Here is a 15,969-nt window from a genome sequence, read left to right on the forward strand (position 1 = left end):
AACTGCTGTGGGGAGGCAAGGACCTTTGCTCCGATACACTATACCATCAGTGATTTTCAGCGTGGGCTTCCTTTGAAATGGTTAAAGAATAGAAACGTGAAGGAATTTAACTTGTAGAATGCTTTTACAATTCTAGATACTGTGTTTCCCCGAAAATAAGACCTAGCCGGACAATCAGCTCTAATGCGTCTTTTGGAGCAAACATTAATATAGTAAGGTCTTATAAGGAAGACATGGTACTAATATTTTTCAATCCTTTATGAGACTTTCATCGATATTTAATCTAACAGCAAGTTTTATATGCAACTCAATCCGGTTTTTATTAAAACAAGTCTTCACATTTCATTGGTTTATGTAACAAAATCACTGACAGATTGACTGTTACACAGTTGGGAACAAATGCCGGTCACCAGGTGAGAACAGGAGGAGGCTGGGGTTGCTGGCAGGGCCGGCCGAGCGTGCGACCCACTGTTTGCAGCCCCTGGTCTGGTTCTGGCACGCAGGGAAAGCTGCTGGACCTGTCCTGATTCACCAGCTGCTTATGGCACCCTGGGAATTGTGTTCAGTGCCCAGTGGTGGCCTGTGATGGTCAGTGTTGCTGCTGCACTAAGGAGGTGGCCAATCTTAGGGGCAGTGAACGGGTCTGCACCTGTACCTTGCAGCGAAGAGCACACCTCACCTGGCTTTGCAGTCCTGCTGGCTCTGGAGCCTGTGGGCCCTGCGCTGGGGAGGCTGCTTATAGCCTTGGTCCCTCCCACACTTCCTCTTGTTCCCAGACAGCAGATTGAGTGGGCGAATGTGGCCTGGGCCGCAGCCACCAGGACGTCACTTGCTCTGTTGAGGTGCTTTGTTTTCTAGAGGTGTTTTGAAATCTAGCAGCCATCTTTAGCCTCGAAATGGCCACCACCGAATGGGCAAAATGCCTCAATAAGTGTCCTTTTCCCCACGGATATCGGGGACATGTGGCCAGTGACGTGTGTCCCCCAACGGCGCTGGCCTTCCCAGGTGGCCACTGCAGCCTCCCAGGCCGTTCCCCAAGCAGGCAGCTCTGAGTACAGGCCTCAGCCTTGGTGTGCCTTCGAAGGGTATCTTACGAGTGTCCAGCCTGCTTTCATCTTCGTTTCCATCCCACTCCACTCCCCCCACGAAAGAAACCCCACAAGCAGCAGCGTGCACAACTCGGGGTGAAGGTGGTGCCCAGAGAACTGGGGGTCTGGAGCAGGAACAGGGTGTCCTGGGCACAGAGCTGTCAGCTCAGCCTGTTTCCCACGGAGCCACTCCAGGCTCAGCCGCCAGAGGGCGCCGTGGGGTCCCCTGAGTGCCCTGGCTCTTCTGCCAGCAGATGTGGGTCTGTCCCGTTTCAACTGGCAGGAGGGAAACAAATTAAGAGCGAGTTAAGGCAATTGTCAGTGTTTTCAGGAAATACAGCCTCCAGCGCTGTCTTGCACACAACCTTCCCCAAGTTTGGCCTTTGAATAGGTAGGTTTGTGGGTCGAAGGAACCATGGGAGAAAGGCCCTCTTGCTACAGACAAAGGCTGGCCCCGATCAGGACACGTGGGCTGCCCCCAAAGCCACCTCTGGAGGGAGACCAGGGCAGAAGAGCAGGAGGGCTTCCTGAGTCCAGACGGCTGTGACCTCGGAAGCAAATGTGGAAACTGGTGTGGGAGCCGTGGGCCCACAGAGGATGCATCGTGGGGTGTGGCCGGTTGCTGAGCCAGGCGGCAAGCCCGAGTCTGGGGACCACAGCCCCGCGGTTTCTGAGCCCTGGTGTGGCACTGCCAGCGAGTGTCCTCGGGCTTTGCGTGTGCTGCTCAGCCGTCCTAACAGTTGTGAAGTCCTGGTGACCTGTGGCTCGCTGGCATTTTGACACAAAGCTGCCCGTGTTAGCTTTAGAACTGCAAGTAGGAGCAGTGCCTGTTCTCTGGCTCCACTTCTGCCAGGTCCTTGGAGGGGGGACATCAGTTCCTAAAGGGACAGCTTCTTTGCCCAGTAAGACAGCGGCCATTTTGTAGTCTGAACCAATGGCGGTCACAGTTCCCGTTCTGCTTCTACTATTAGTGCCTCATACACGGAGACCGTGGGCTGGGCTGGGCTGGGCTGGGCTGCGGTATTGCAGGATAGGAAGGGTGTTTGCAGGCCCTTGAGGACAGGCCACCAGGGACTTGCAGCAGGCAACCGGGGGAAGGCAGAGGACCAGGAGTGGCCTGCTGTCCCTTGGTTCCCAGAGTCAGGACTGGGCCCACTGGGGGGGCAGTGGTGAGCTCTGACACCCTCGCTCACTCTCCAGCCCAGACTTCTGCCGTGTTAACCTCCTACAAATTCACTTCTTCGTTTAACTTGCTATTTGGGAGATGGAGTCGTAGACAGAAGGCTGGGAGCAGGCCCTGGGCCGCCTCCTACAGGGCGCCGAGCAAAGTCCTGAGCTCCTGTGCTCAGCCCTGCATGGCATCTTACAGGTTCGGAGACGTGCAGAGCGTGGGTGCCGTGCCCAGGGGGCACACACGGGGCAGTGTCTGGGGCAGCATCTGGCCGGTGTTCGGTCCTTTCCACCTTCCCTAGCCAGGCCATCGGCTAAGCTTGAGGCTCGCAGCCAGCCCAGGGCTTCCAGGTTCCTCGGGAAAGTCACCCTACTTCTTGGGCAGGTGAGGAGGGCCGTCGTTATGTGTGCTGGCTGCCTAGAGCTAGAAACGTAATTCCTGTCATCTCCACATTAAGTTCTCGCTGAGGGTCAGGCACCTCGGCCACCTCCCCACTCTCCTGTGAAGTAAGCCCAGTTGCCTTGGTCCTCACGGCCCGCGAGAAGCGAGCTGAGATTTGAACCCAGGCAGTCGGGTTCCACAAGCCAACCTGGTAAGCACTACACAGACGTCCTGTGATAGGCCAGCCTGGGAGCGGACCCGGCAGGAGCTGTGATCTAACCTGTAACCTGATCCGATGCCAGTGGATTTCCTGAGACGCCGGCTCCTCCTGCGGCTCCTCCTGCACAGACACCTTCGGTGGCTTCCATCGCCTTCAGAAGAACCCCCATGGCCTCACCTGTGCCTGTGACCATCCACTGCTCCCCTCACCCACCCCTCCAAGGCCCTTGCAAGCTCTCTTCACTTCCCTAAGCGTGACTGGTGGCTGCCTTGTGTGGAGAAACACTACATCATCCAGTCTTCACAACACCTCAAGGCAGGCGGTGAAATCACCCATCAACAGAAGCAAATTGAGGCTTTAGAGCAGGGGTGTCCAAACTTTTTTCAACGTTTTTTACCAAGGGCCACATGCGGTAAAACACACAAACAGCCGGGCCACTCACTGGAGGTGAAGTATGTGTTGCCTCACCTGGTTTATTTAAGTAAACTACATATTTGGAATTTTCTGCGGGACAATTAACAATGGAATGCGGGCCGCAGTTTCGACACCCCTGCTTTAGAGGTTAAGAAACATTTCCAAGGTCACAGCTTCCTGACCCCACTGCCTCCTTTCTCCTGCCACAGTGCCTACCTGGAGGCAGCGGGAAGCTCAGGTTCCCACGCAGCTTGCCCTCTTCCTGGTGCCTGTGGCTGCATATCTGTCTCCGGTGAGGCTCTGACCGCCTGCCTCCACCTTGCAGCCCGAGTGGGGCGCCTGACATGCAGTGTCCTAGGAGGGGGTAAAACTTTGGGTCTGAAGTTTAAGACCTTTCCTCCAGGTTTGCACCTAAGGCCCAGAGAAGGGTGACAGCTGGCCCTGAGATGCCCAGTGTGCACCTGTCAGTGCTAGAGCTCCCTCCCTGGCGTCCTGTGCGCTGGCTTCTGGCGCTGCCTGCCACGGCGGGGCACGTGGAGGGCAGCTCTGGGGTACGACCTCCATTTGTGAGGGTTTTAATGGATGGGGGACATAGCAGGCCAGGGTTAATTATTCAGAAACTCTTCCCACCGACTTGCTTTCATCCCCTACAGACTTCAAAGCCCAGGCTGCCTCCTGGAGAGAAGCGACACCCTGCCTCTGAGCGAGCGCCTCCCAACACAGCGCCTCCTGCTCATTCCTGGGTTCAGCACAGGCTGTGAGGGGAAGTGGTCGGGAAGGCGCAGCTTGTACACTGGGCAGAGTGACCCAGAGAACCCTCCCCTCTATAGAGTGGTGAACACCAGGGCTCAGAGAGACTTACCTGGGACATCAGACTGTGACTGGTGCCGGGGGTTGAAGTTACTATTCCCTTTGAATCTGAGACAGAAAAAGAAAACTTTCACTTTCAGACAAGTTAGGGGGTAGGTGAGGTCCCAACGACAGTTACTAGTCCTGGGATGGGATAGAACTCAGGTGATTATTTAATACCTAGTGACTTATGCCAAGTATGGTCCTAAAGATGAAAATGCCTCCTCTCCAGGAGTGGGAAAGTATAGAGGAGCAGCGTCAGGCCTCCCTCTTCAAGCTGTTTTTAAAATTGTTTTTATTGTGGGGGTTTGGCTGTTCGGAGACCAGGGTTTTTAATTAAAACCTAAGGTTCTATGTGGATTGTACGATATTTCATTTTATCCACGTTTCTTTCTCCCCAATCGTATGAGTTAAATGTCTTCTGTGTTAAAAGCACGCTTATGCGATATCTGAAAGTTACATGGATTTTAATATGTAATACATTAAGTAAACTTTAAAATGCATGTCCACAAAATCAGATTAAAAGAAGGACACCAAGACCTTCAGCGACAAGGAAGGCATGGGTGTTTGTCAGACCATTTACTCAGAATCGGGGGGAGCCGGGGTGCCCAGCAGAGTGACAGGGCCCTGTGGGGATGGTGTTGGGCAGGGAGAGCAGGAAACGAGCTGGCCAGCACCCACAGTGTGGACCCCCTGGACAACCAGAGCTTTGAGAAGCTTTGTGAAGACCAGGACCTCTCCAGGACAGGGACAGCAGTACAGCAGTGCAAGTGTTGGGGTGCAGGGGCTGGCAGGCCGGTGAGTGGATGGCCCCAAAGTGGGTCAGATGCCACAGGGAGGGCGCAGGGATGGTGGGTCCCCCGGGACAGCGGAGTGGGTGCGGTGCTTCAGCCCTGCCCCTCCTGCCCCATGCCAGGGAAGCCACCAGAGAAAGACACCAGGAAGCTCTGTGCAACGGGAAGTGGCGAGACAGCAGTCCAGGGCTCACAGACCGTTTCTCCCTGGAGAGCTCTGGGAACCAGGGGGGTTGCCCTCCTCACCTTCATGCTTTCCAACGGTACTGTCCTCGGGCAGGGGCTGCCTCAGCGGCCCCTGGACGAGCTTGCGGTCCGTGATGGTCTGAGAGCAGCAAGGGCTCATCTTTTTAAAAGCGCAGACACTTGAAAGGCTGGGTGTGGATGGCACATGCTTCCCTTTTCCGGCTCCTGGAGCCTGGGGAATAAGCAGGAGGGATGCTGCACCCCCATTAGGTTTACAACGCAGACACTCACTCCTGGTCCTGATGAGTTAAGATAACACTGAGATCGTGGCCAGGACACCATGTTTTTCATTTGGCCAAATTGCGGTTTCGACTCTTAAGCAGTGTGGGGAGGCAGGCTGCCTTCCTCTGCCCGTTGGTTCCCAGGTGCAGAAGTTGGGCAGCAGGTTGACAAAAGCCTCCACTCGGATGGGGGCAGCCCTTCGCTGGCTTGGCTGGGCTCTGGGCTGTGTGTGTATATGGGGGGGGTGCAGCCCTCTCTGGCTGGCGTCCTGCAGACTCATTGTCCGAATGGAGAGTAGGAAGGAGCCAACAAACTAGAGCTGGTCCCTTTGGTCCAGCAGCTGAGGGTAGGGCCCAGTTTCATACTGTGTGGACTTGGACCGGAACCCCCCACACACTTCCTCCTCTGCCCTTGCCAGGCTGCTTGCAGGTGGGCCTCTGGGCCGCAGGTGCAGCTTCAGTCCCATTGAGGACCCCAGAGGTCTCCATCACCTTTCCCTGACAGCCTGGCAGGTGGCAGCCACTGCCCCGTGCTCTGAGGCGAGCCAGAGGTGTGGCCTCTGTGTCCTACCTGGTGTTACTGGAAAGTGATCTGAAGAAAGAGCCTCCAGTGCTTCTTGGGCCCCCAGGACGGGAGCCTCACCAGCACCCCTGGGAGGGAGGCAGGGGCCAGCCCCACTGCAAAGCTGAGTCCCCAAGTGTCGAAGTGGGTGTCCAAATTATATAGACCCGGGGTCCCGGGGCGCTGCCCTCCTCCCAGGAAGGGCTCCCCTGCGTACATGTGGCCCTGCTTGCTCCCCAGGCCTGTTGCAGTGCCACACACTCTGTGACTCCTTGGCCAAAATACCGTTCAGGGGCTGTGTTCTCAGTGCAAACCGCCCATAGTGATACCCACCTTAAAGGGACATCTTAAGCAATAAGAAACTAGCAAGTGTGGAAAGCCCTGTTTGTTATTCAGCGAATGGTAGTTTCCTCTTTTCCTTTCCATCTCCATCCAGATCCTCCTAGCCACCTTCCTTGACCCTTCCCTGTCCTTCCTCTGCCCCCACCCACCCTATTCTCATGGGCTCCAGGCACCTTTAACTTCTCCCAAGGATCCCCTCTTCCTCACCAACCCTTTAGGCTCAGAAGCCCCTGAACTCCTGTGGACAACTACAGGTAGAGGGGCTGTACAGGGGGAGGGGGGAAAGGAGAGGGGAGGGGCTCTGAGATCCCCAGTGACTGTGGGGGGCTCCTGAGGCCGGTGGTGTAGGCTTGGAGGGGCCTTGAGTCCCCGGTCTGACTTCCTGACGTTCAGCAGCAGGCGGGGCCCTGAGAGCGGGGGAGGGGGGAGCGGGGTCTGCCAGCGGAGGCGGGTGGTGCCCGCGGGGTGCGTCCCCTCCTCCCCTCCTTTCCCCTCCCCCTCGTCCTCCTCCCTCCTGCCCCTCCCGCTCCTCCCGGCACCGCCCACCGCCGCCCCGCCCCGCCCACCGCCGCCCCGCCCCGCCCCGCCCCGCCCCGCGCCGCAGCGCACGCCTGCGCTCCCTCCCTCCCTCCCTCCCTCCCTCCTTCCCTCGCTCCGCGGACGCAGAGCCTCCCGGCAAGTCTGCGGCAGAGCCTCTTGGCCGAGTTGGGGCCGGGCCCGCGTGGGGACTCAGGCGCGGAATTGTGCCAGCGCCGCGTCCTCGCCGCCCCTCACTTGGCCCTCGCGTGGGGCCCCAGGTCTCTCCTGCTGCTCCGACCGCTCCGGGTGAGTCCGCGCCCCAGCTGTGGGGCACCCCTGCTCCCCCAAAGTTTCTCCTCCCGGGCGGGCTCTCAGCCTGAGCCGAGGGGCGCGGGGCGGGGTCCGCCTCCAGGCTGGGTGGTCGGGAAGTTGTGGCCGACGGGAGTTTGGACGCGTCCAGAAGGAAGGCTCCTTCTGGGGGCCCGGCTCCTTTGCGGGCGGGGGGCGGGAGGAGGGCGCAGATTCGCCGGGGTCCCGGGGATGAGCCGCAGAGCAGGGGCGCTGACTCCCCGCGCCGCGCCGCTCCGGTCTTCTGGACGCCCCCGCCTGCCTGCGGGTCGCCACCTCAACTTGGGGATCCCCCCCCCGCCGCCTTGGGAGGGCAGGGAGGGTCCACGAGCACCCGGAGGCAGAGACCCTGGATCCGGAGAGGGTGGGGGACAGACGATGGGTCGAGAGGCGCTGGGACAGGGACTCGCGCGGCGTGGGGTGGCGGCCCCTCGCCTCTCCACAAATCTCATGACTCAGCAGGACTAGGACGTCCCGCCCGCTCCAGTCGCCGCCCCTGGGCTGCACTCCTCCCCATCCCAGACTGCAGACAACCCACCCCCATTCTGGAGTCCTTCACTGACCTTTCCTTTTTGGGGTCCCCCTTCCCCTGGGCCTATCCCCCCTTCAGTGCACTGGGTTTTTAGCTAAAAACACAGGTGATTTATCCTCCCAGCCCTTTAACCCAGCACCTTCCCCATTTCTATTCTCACATCCCTCAGGAGCCTCCAGGACACCCCCAGCCCCTGGTGTGTGTGTGGAGGGGCTGCCAAAGCCCCATCTCTCCCTCTGCAGCGTCCTCCCCTCCCCTGTTAAGGTAGAGAAATGAATGCCTCCCCCTGCCAGCAGGAAGAAGTGAGGACAGGAGGTGCTGGCCCTGGCAGGGGCACTGCAGTGGGGAGAAAGGCCGAGGCTGGCTGCGTGGGGACACCCAGATGGGATGGGCAGGAGGGCCCCAGAAAGAGAGGAAGGTGGGCTAGAAAGGAAGGTCCAGCCTGGAGAGGGGATGGTGCCCTTCCCCGTCTCTTCCTCTGCTGCCCTGAGGGGGTCTCCCACGTGTCATAGATTGTCCTCAACCTGGGCACTTTATCAGAAGGTGAGCCCTTAGTCCTTCCAGCCACCTCCCCTGCTTAGGTTCCAGTCCAGCCTGAAGGCTGCTGGAAACATCTGTGGCCACCAGAGGACCCGAAAAGAAGAGCTAAGCCCAGTACCCCTAAGGCCGGCCAGAGGGCCCGCGCATGGCGGGCAGGGCAGCCGTGATGCAGTGGGACGTGCCTGGCCTGGCCTGGGTCCTGGTGAGCAGTGGCCTGGAAGGACTGCAAGCTGCAGCCTGTGTCAGGGCCCTGGGGGTGAGTCAGCGTCAGGGGTCCAGGCCACCCCCAACCTTTCTCCTCCACATGCCCCTGGGGAACCACCAGTGCTAGCTGAGCCCTCACCCCCGGGGTTCTGTCCCCCTGGCTCTCAGACACATCTCTGACTTCATGCCTGGCTTTTTCTGGGGACCTCTTGAGCTTGATCTTCCCCTCATCCCCTCCCTGTGTTGCCCAAGGATGAGCTGGGGGGTTTCTGGAAAGCTGTGGGAGGGGGAGGCAATGGCCTCACCACCGTCCCCAGGAGGAGGAGCCCAGACCACTCTGCTGAGTCAGCTTTGTTCAGCAATCCAGGAGTTCTTTCAGGCAAGTTTCCTTTTTGAGGGGGCATTTTGCAAACAGTTCTCACTTGTTCAGCTTTGCGTCCTGACACCCACAGAGTGGCGCAAGGAAGAGAAGGCTGTTGGTGCTTGTAAACATTGCTCTTTGCCCTCAGGAGAGCTGGCAGATGCAATGGGGCTGTCCTGGGCTCCGCAGGGACCTGGGATGGGTGGGCTTTGAGGGGGCCTGGAAAAATCCTCTCCCGTGTCCTCTGCTGCCAGCCCCCAGGCAAGCCCAAGCTGAGTGCAGTGGCCCTGTCCCTGGATTTCTACTTTCTCTTCCGCACGAGCCTTGCAGCCTCTCGGAAAGTAGATATGGGGTGGCAGGTTCAGGTGAGGAGGGAGCTGGGGCTCCAGGGGCTGGAAGAATGGCTGTCACGCCCTCCCCAGACAGAAGTGTCCTCGGATTGCCCAAGGCTGTTTGGGAATTTTGTGTTTGGACTTTGGTGACCCAGGTTCTAGCTGAAGCTGGGTTTGCTTTTCTTGAAGTAGATGACGGGGAGCTCTTTGAGGACTGGAATGGCAAGCCAGCGGGAGCAGCAAGGGGGTGTTTGCTCTGTGTGGCTCGTGGCTAAAACAGGAAGCAGGGAGCACAGGGGCTGGGAGCTCTCCAGGCCTGGGTTCAGGTCTCTGGGCCACCGACTGCAAAGTGTGTGACTTGATAAATTCAGCACTGTTTGTTGGTGAACACCTGCTGTGTGCCAGGCACTGTTCTGTTCACTGGATACGGCAGTGAACACAACAAACCCCTGTGACCCAGTCTGAGCAGAGTTTCTACGTTCGTTCACCTTCGTTTTTGAGTCTGTGTGCCGGGAGCTGTGCAGGGCGGTGGAGACTCAGTTGGGAACAAAACACTTCTGGTTCTTGCCCTCATAGCACTTATAGTCTAGAGAGTAACAGGGAATTAAACAGATAATTGCACACAGAATTCATTGTAACTGTGACAAATGTTAGGAATGTAGAGAGGGTGCTTTGAAGGCAAAAATGGGGTAACCTGACCAGGTCAGGAGAGTTTCATCTACAACAGGTAAAGCACTTACCCCACAGGTGGAGTGTGCTCAGTGATGACGGCAGTGTGGCCGTGGGACAGGCACACCTCACTTCTTAAGGGGAGTTCTCATTGCACTGGCGACAAGTCACAGAGGCCGGGATTTGGTCCTGACTCATCCTGGACGGGAAGCCTGAGATGAATAACGCAGTTTATTTGGAGAAAAGTCGTGTCATAGATATTTGTCCTAAGAGGCAGGATAGTGACTGTTGCCTGGGTTCCTTCTGGTTCTGCCCCTCACTGTGACCTGGGCGAGTTCATCAAAGTCGGCCGTAGAATGGAGATAAAGTTCAGATCTGTGACGTAGGCTGTTTTGGGTGAGATGGACTGAATTAAGCTCTGTAACGTCCGGAGCAGTGCTGGAGAGCTGGGAGTGGCTCCAGTAGGGCCTGTGGGCTCCTCACACCACTCCCCTGCCCACAGGCCACCCTGTTTCTCAGGTTCCCCAGCTGGGGGCACTTTCTGTTCTGTTATTCTTAAAGACTCAAGGGGAGGGTCTGCTCTGACCCCCTTGGTGGTTTCCCAGAGTCTCTTCCGGCTGACCTTTGGCCTTTCTCTATGTCTGATGAGCCGTATCTTGTCACAGCTTAATTTCTGGGAAGGGTTTGTTCCCGCAAGCCTCCATTTTCATCCTTGGAACTGGGAGTTCAGGCCAGTGATGGAGTGATGGCTGATGTGGCTCCAGGCCCAGGGGGACCTGACCTGTTGCTGTGAGTCTGGGTTGCAGGGAGCACCTGGCTGTCAGCTTCCCTGAAAGAGGCCTGAACTTCAGCGACGGGTCTATAGTTACACAGCAGAAGGACGCCCCAACTCCATGGGGCAGAGGCGATGAGAAAGCTCCCGCCCCAAGAGATTTCACACTAGGACAGAGCTCCTGTCTGCCTGGTCAGGAGGTCGTCAGCTGAATGCCAGGGTGGGGAGGCTGAATTCCAGGCCCCTGCCAGACCTCGCCGGTTAGGAACGGATGATGTGAGTTGCTGGGACCATTATAATGGCCCCCGAAGCTTAGAGGGTTTGGTGCTACCAAGCAGCCCCCACCTGGAAGTCAGGGCAGGAAAAGAAGGGGATTTACCCTGCCCCCCTTGAACTGCTTTGTCTGGGCCTCAGGATTTCAGCTGTCACTGTGGCATCACTCACCAGCAGGCAGAGGAGAAGGCAGAGCCAGAATGGCCTGGCCTGCAAGGAGCATGCTGACAGGTGCTGAGCAAGACAGCGGCCCCCAGCCTACTCCTTGCCCAGCTCTCCCACCCCCACCCCCAAGCCATCCGCCCCCTTACTCCAGCATGAAGCTGTCACATCTGCTGCAGCCCTCAGGCCCTCAGCCCCACTGTGAGGTCTGCCGCTGTCCCCATTTTACAGCTGGGTCCCAGGCAAGTTATGTGACTTGTTCAGAATCTCATACCGTCCAGGCAGAAGCAGGTCTCAATTCCGGTGGCAGGTGCCTTGGGGGCATTCCAGACCACTGCGGCCGATTGGTCAGAACGGCACCCCCTCCTGCCCCTTCTCGCCAGCTGTGCCTACGGTGGAGCCGCAGGTCAGGGGTCCTCAGAGGAAGGTGCAGGCCCCACAGTCGGTGTTCTGCAGGCAGACCTGGAACAGCAGGTGGCAGCTGGGAGTCGAGGGCCAGGCTCCAGCCAAGGCTGCTCATTCCGGCCTGCGCCTTTGCAGAAGCTGCTGACACTGTCTGAGCTGCGGGGTGATTCTCTGTGATGAAATGAGATGTGCACAGAACACTCCCAGTTTAGGACATACGACGTCTTACCCGTTTACATATGAAAACCGTGGGTCTCAGAAGGTACACAGCAGTCACACTGCTACGGGTGGCAGAATCAGCATCTAGCATCAGGTTTGTCTGCTCAGTGCCGCTCCCGCCAGGCTGCACACTGGAGAGGGGAGCAGGCGGGCCCACTGCCTGGGGATGGGATGAATGCCCACCACGCTGGCACCCACAGAGCTGTCTAGAACTGGTCGTGCTGCTGGAGGTGGGGCACAGGTGCTGCCCACACAGCTCTGGGGATGCACAGGGAACCAGAGCCCAGCCCATTCGGAGAGAAATCTCACAGTGGAGGACCTGCAGTGCCCCCTCTTTGCCTAACACTTCTTATTGAGCAGGCCCTCCAAGGGCTACTTGCTGTGACCCCTAAGGCTGAGGGAGTCCTTCCCTGTGTGTAGCCGCATGCCTCCCACTGTGTACCCTTCCCTGCCTGCTGTCTCGTGAGTTTGGGGTCAGTGCACACAGTCCAGCAGCTGCAGAGAGGCTGAGAGCCACAGGCAGGATTATGGGCCATGCCTGCCTGGACGTGACAGACCTGTTCCCAGACTGGCTGGAGTCGCAGATGGAGATATGACAAGAGAAAGCTGCTGTCATTGCACTGGGACAGCACCGGGGTAATGGTGGAAAACTGAAGCAAGCAGGGTTTAGGTTAGATATTAGGCAGCACTCTCTTGCTTATTGCACTGAGACATCAGGAAGGTGACCGTAGGGGTGAAGAAAGAGTGTCAAATCGGCGTTCCAGAAAAGGAGAGAAAGAGCTTTTCAGAGAGATATTGGCATGGAGAGCAGGATGGGTGGGTGACCTTACAAGGTCCCTCCCTCAGATGAGCCCGTGGATCTTTCTCCTTGCGGTGCCACTAATGTCAGCGCTGTCTGGGTGTCTGTGAGAGGAAGATGTCAGGTCCTCTCGGAAATGAGCTGTTGAGCATAAACTATCCCCAGTTCACATCTCTCGATGACATATGTGGCCAACTGCAATTGTCACACTCAATCAAATGCAGCCCAATTACACCTTTGATCTCTTGTCCTGCTGTAATATAAATATGGCTTCTGAGAAGTGTATTAGTTGCTGGCAATGTGATTGCTGCGGAGGCTGGGTTTGGGGGCTGGGGGAGGCCAGGGCGTTTCATGTTTCAGATCCAGAAACAAGGGCTGGAGGTGGCTCTTCGAGGGCATGGGACCGGGCAGCCCATAAGGCCTTCTTCCCAGGGTCCCTGCGGCAGTCCTGCCTCTAGAAATGGGGGATGGATCAGATGCCCTCTCAAGGTCCTTTGTGTCCTTGGACTTTCTGTTGTTACCTGTGGTCACAGATTCTCTGTGTGCGTGCAGGTGCGGGCAGCATTATACCGGAGCGTGCGTCTGCCTGCAGGTTACAAAAGGTCTTTTGAAACCCTGTTCCCCATTCCTCTGAGATAGATGCCCCACATCTTTAAAAATGATTTATAGTGCAAGAAAGGCAAGAGGATTAACCTATAGCGTGAGGGACTTCTGGTAGTTACAGTGGAATTTCTGAACAGTAAACGTGGTTAGACATCGTGACAGAAGAGCAAACAGGTGGTGAGACCTCCTTCAAAGAGAAGGAGAGCCTGGGACAGGGGAGGTATGAGGAAAGGATAGATTGGCCCCCAGGATTCCCTCCATCCAAGGAAATGTGGGTGGAGATGTGCCGGAGAGAGCTGACTGTGCAGTTTCGTAGTTTACTTGTATTCAGGGAGTGTGTCACAGTGTCGGGGAAGAAGAGGAGGAGGAAGAGAATAGTGCTGTGTGTAATAGGGCTCATGGGGGTGAAAAGCCCTCCTTTGTCAGTGTTACGATGTAATCTCAGGGGTGATAGCGTGTGTGTGTGAACTCAGCAGCTTCAGATTTCAGTTATGAGAGTCAAACCTGCAGCAGAACAAACAGCTCCTTTGGCTGTGGCCCATCCACAGGTGCTGAATATCTGCCCTGCCAACAAGCTACATCATTCAGCCTCAATTGTGAAGGGAGGGCCTTCAAAAGAAGCCAAGGACCTTGTGAAGATCGTGGCTTCTAGATTTGTTCAGCAGGGACTCCAGTTCTGGGGCTCAGGATAGATTTAGCTCCTTCTTTTCCACACAGTCCTGATGTCATTACAGTTGTTTTCAAGGATTTCTCAAGGGTTATGCTAGAAGATACATAAATCTCCTCTGAGGTTACTTTGCCATCAACAGTGGAGGAACAGACAGTACATTTATTTTTTGAGACACCCCCCCACACTTGACTCCAAGAACCCACAGAAGGATCACAGTCATGATTTTGGGCTTTGGAGGGTAATCTTGAAAGATCCAACCTCCAGGCTCTTGGCAAGACCTTTCACATCCACCCCATGTCTTCTAAAGAGTGTTGTTATCCTCATATCCTCCAAATTTCTCTTGGCACTCCCTTCTGGTGATTTCCTTTTTAGAAACTTTCCCCTTGGAAACGTTGGAGCTAACTAGTGTCAGTTACGTTGTTTTCCTTGAAAGGACCTGTATGTGTCTCAGTGTGTTAGAATCGGGGCCATGCTTGGTTCGAGGTGATGAGAAGTGAGAGGTGGGGATGGTGCACTGTCCCCTTCGCCATGTTCTTGGACATCTGCCTGTGCCCCCTTGGAATCCGTCTCTGCCTCCTTTCCCTGAACCCGCCATAGCACCACTATGACGCCGGAGGTCCCAGCCGTGCTTAGAAACGCAAACCGTGCTGCTCAGGACCGTGGTTCAGCACCACGGACAGCTCCGCGACGCTCCCCTCGGACCGGGAGGCTCACAGGCCGCCCCCTGACTTTCAGCACCACGGACAGCGGCCCCAGCTCACTTTGCAATTTCGGAGACGGGGCAGGGTGCAGGGTGCGGGGAAACCAGTGTTGTGGGGAGTTGTTTACGCCCTTTACTGAGTGTGAGATGGTGGCCAAGCCCCCTCGTCTCCCTGGGTCTCGCTCTTTACTGTGTAAAATGAGGCGGTGAACTCCAAGCGCACGTCCATGGCTCTTTCCCAGGAGGTCTTCAGGCGGCTTGACATGCATGGCCTGGTTAAGGGGTGGCCAGTTTGGCCGGTGGGCAATAGGACTTCAGGACCTCGGGTCCTGGATTCTGGCTGCGGTCTCCCAGGGTCAGTGACTTGCATCTCCCTCCAGTTGTTGTAATGTTGAGAGCAGGGACACATTCCAGATAGGTCACTTGCAGGAGGGCTGGGCTGCAGTGACAGCAGCCTGGCCTGCTGTCTCATGGCACTGTGGCCAGGTGTGGGGTGGGGTGGGCAGCAGCTGCAAGCTCCCCCGAGTTCTGAGGGCTGGGGAACCTGTGGGAGTGGAGAGAGGACAGGGTGCCAAACTGTGGCTGCGTCCTGTGTGACTGTAGTAGGGGCTTCTCAGCCTCTTGGTTCATCTGAACAAGGTCGTTCTGCTTCCAGGTTCAGGAAAACCCCGGGAAGGAGGCAGCTCTGCTTCCTTCTGAGTCCTTTTCCCCAACCTCCCCCATCTCCATCTCTTCCTCGACCACCATATATCTCACTAAACTGATAATGCAAGCCCTCCTTGTTTCTCCAGTAGAGGGTGCAGTCAGCCTGGGGCAGAAGGTGACACTGTCACCCTTCGGTCATGAAAGGCAGCCCAGGCTCCACGTATTGGGTGGCATCTCTTGGAACCCTCCAGAACACACCTAACACCAAAGGAAGACTGCAGGTGATATTCAGGTTACCCTCTTGTCTCCCCTTCAGGTGCTTCTCCTCGTCAGCTCCCCTCAGAGATGCCAAGTGCCTGCCTGCTGTACTTGGTCCCCAGTCCCCCCACGCCCCCAGGTCTGCTCGCCTCATGTCCTTTCCCAGCCCCGAGGACAGGTCGGGATGTCTTCTGCAGCCCCAGGCACAGATTCAAGCTGCCCTCTGCTGAACATGCCCTCCCCTCCAAACAAAGGTTGGGTGGGTAATGGTGGGGTCCCAGGCATGGTGGGACTGCTGGGGCACATCTTTTAGGCAGTGCTTCCTGGTGACAGCTACCCCAGCAGTGGGCAAACCCAGTCCTCAGGAGCAGAGGGGGGCAGGGAGAGGTGGAGGCAGAGTCCGGCTTGGCAGGGAAGAGTGTTGTGTGCATGTTTGGTGCAGTGTTCTTGTCGGGGGAGGGAGAACTGGGGGCTTAAACTGCTAGAACCAGGAGTGCCCATCGCTCAGGTCCTGTCCTCCCAAACACTGCCCGAGCAGGGAGGCAGTTCTGGGGAGCAAGGCCAGACTGGGGGAGCAAGCTGGGTCCCACAGTGTCACAGCAGTGAGCCCAAGACTTTGGTCTTAAAGAGAATTGACTGCATCTGTCTCCGACTAGGCCCAGGGAACACA

General features: G+C 57.1%; 1 protein-coding gene across 1 annotated transcript in view; it reads left to right on the forward strand.

Moving 5' to 3' along the window:
* The first annotated feature begins 6,926 nt into the window (after window positions 1–6,926).
* The window catches only part of SYT2 (synaptotagmin 2), a 45,525-nt gene continuing 36,482 nt past the window's right edge, over window positions 6,927–15,969 (forward strand). The window contains exon 1 of the mRNA XM_033099337.1: window positions 6,927–7,113. The gene's annotated coding sequence lies outside the window, so the exon portion shown is untranslated. The remainder of the gene's footprint in view (window positions 7,114–15,969) is intronic.

The sequence above is a fragment of the Rhinolophus ferrumequinum genome, chromosome 27 (genome assembly GCF_004115265.2).
Source record: "Rhinolophus ferrumequinum isolate MPI-CBG mRhiFer1 chromosome 27, mRhiFer1_v1.p, whole genome shotgun sequence".
Lineage (NCBI taxonomy): Eukaryota > Metazoa > Chordata > Mammalia > Chiroptera > Rhinolophidae > Rhinolophus > Rhinolophus ferrumequinum.